The sequence below is a fragment of the Portunus trituberculatus genome, chromosome 10, assembly GCF_017591435.1.
Source record: "Portunus trituberculatus isolate SZX2019 chromosome 10, ASM1759143v1, whole genome shotgun sequence".
Classification (NCBI taxonomy): Eukaryota; Metazoa; Arthropoda; class Malacostraca; order Decapoda; family Portunidae; genus Portunus; species Portunus trituberculatus.
In genome coordinates this window covers 1,344,083-1,346,582 of record NC_059264.1, presented here as the reverse complement: position 1 = coordinate 1,346,582, position 2,500 = coordinate 1,344,083, and the positions used below count along the sequence as shown (strand labels likewise).

The 2,500-nt window shown below is 39.3% G+C and overlaps 1 protein-coding gene across 1 annotated transcript in view; it reads right to left on the bottom strand.

The window, feature by feature from the left end:
* The window catches only part of LOC123502138 (mannose-binding protein-like), a 63,219-nt gene that overhangs the window by 46,726 nt on the left and 13,993 nt on the right, over nt 1-2,500 (bottom strand). The window lies entirely within an intron of this gene.

Here is a 2,500-nt window from a genome sequence, read left to right as displayed (position 1 = left end):
TTCTTCAGGTGTGGGCATGGGGTGAAGAAAACGGGAAGTGTGCCGTGCCATGGTGTCTGGTTACGGGGAGGAGGAGGAGGAGGAGGAGGAGGAGGAGGAGAGGTTGGTTATGTATGTGGTGGTGGTGGTGGTGGTGGTGGTGGTGGTGATGATGATGATAACAACAATAAGTAACTACTACTACTATTACTACAACTACTGCTACTACTACTACTACTACTACTACTACTACTATTACTATACTAGTACTATTACTACTACTACTACAACTACTTCTACAATAGCAACAACAACAGCAACTACTACTACTACTACTACTACTACTACTACTACTACTACTACCACCACCACCACTACTACTACTACTTCTACAACAGCAACAACAACAGCAACTATTACTACAACTACTACCACCACCACTACTACTACTACTACTACTACTACTACTACTACTACTACAACAACAACAACAACAACAACTACTACTACTACTACTACTACTACTACTACTACTACCACCACCACTACTACTACTACTACTACTACTACTACTACAACAACAACAACAACAACAACAACAACAACTACTACTACTACTACTACTACTACTACAATCATTTGCCAAAACAAATAAACGACTTAATAAACATCAAAAGTGTAAAAAAAAACAAGACAATTTTGAGAATACACTAACTAAATCAATCCTTCAGTTCCGAGATACATACATACATACATACATACATACATACACCACAACCACCACCACCACCACCACCACCACGCACCAAACACCAAACCGAAGTCGTCACCACACCCAGGATTCCGAACACACCTGGTTGTCAAGGTAACCAGCTCAGGCACAGACGCTAAGCCAGTGATAAGGTGTGCATAGAGGAGAACATTTGCTACGACCACAGGAACGACTACTACTACTACTACTACTACTACTACTACTACTACTACTACTACTACTGCTACTGCTACTACTACTACTACTGTTGCTGCTATTACCACAACGACAACGACTACTACTACTACTACTACTGCCACTACTACTACTACTACTACTACTACTACTACTACTACTACTGCTACTACTGTGGAAGACTAATGCAAGAAGAATAATCCAGTGTGTGTGTGTGTGTGTGTGTGTGTGTGTGTGTGTGTGTGTGTGTGTGTGTGTGTGTTTCGAGCACACACACACACCTGCCTACACACCTGTTCTTTTATACACAGGTAAGCAAATGATGTATTATTATCATTATCATTATTATCACTATTATTATTATTATTATTGTTATTATCATTATTATTACCATTTCTAGTTCCTACACAGGTTAAATGCATAACGAAATTGATTAGAGAGAGAAATGAGGAGGAGGAGGAGGAGGAGGAGGAGGAGGAGGAGGAGGAGGAGGAGGAGGACGAGAAGGAGGAGGCGCAAGAAGAAGAAGAAGAAGAAGAAGAAGAAGAAGAAGAAGAAGAAGAGGAGGAGGAGGAGGAGGAGGAGGAGGAATACAAAGGAATACAAAGGAAAGCCAAACAGCAACAGACCTGTTGGTCCTTTCGAGGCTGTTTGGTAACTACTTCTAACTGGCTACAGATAAGAGAGACAGGACAGTACAGGAGAAGGCTCCTCCCCACCCACCACTCCCTCCAGCTTTCGCTGGCATGGAAAATAGCTTGGAAAAGTACCATGCAGTATGGAAAAAACTGACATGGAATTTTCACAGGAAAGGATGAAAGGAGATTCTATTATTCACCCTACGGTGAACTCTACATATCTATCTATAAAGTTAATATAGTATCATGTTTAATTATTCAGACAAGAAGAGAGCTTGTTGGGGTTATTCTTTAAATATTTATCAATTTTGTTTTTGAATGATGCAATGGAAGTACTGTTTACTATTTCAGAAGGAAGCTTATTCCAAATGTTAACTATTCTATTAAAGAAAAAGTGCTTTGCCTCGTGGGTTTTAAAGCGTTTTGGTGTAATTTTAAATCCATTATTCCTTGTTATGGTGGAATGATCAATAGTAAAATATTTATTTACATCAAGGTTGTTGTATCCCTGAAAAATTTTGAAAACTTCGATTAGGTCTCCTCTTATCCTGCGCTTTGTTAAGCTGAATAAATTTAATGCTTCCAGTCGTTCCTCATACGGCTTGTTTCTCAATCTCGGAATCATCTTGGTCACTCTACGCTGGATCCTTTCCAGTTTTTCAATGTCTTTTCTGTAATATGGTGACCAGAACTGCACACAGTATTCAAGCTGAGGACGCACCAATGAGTTATATAAAGTAAGGATAACTTTTTCTGATTTAAATTCAAAGGTTCTTCCAATGAACCCAACTAATTTATTTGCATTCTTTACTGCTTCTGTGCAGTGTTTGCTCGGCTTGAGATCTTTAGACACCACAACACCAAGATCTTTTTCATTCTCAGCACTTTCCAGAGGTACATTACTCATTACGTATTTTGCTTGTACATTGTTACTTCC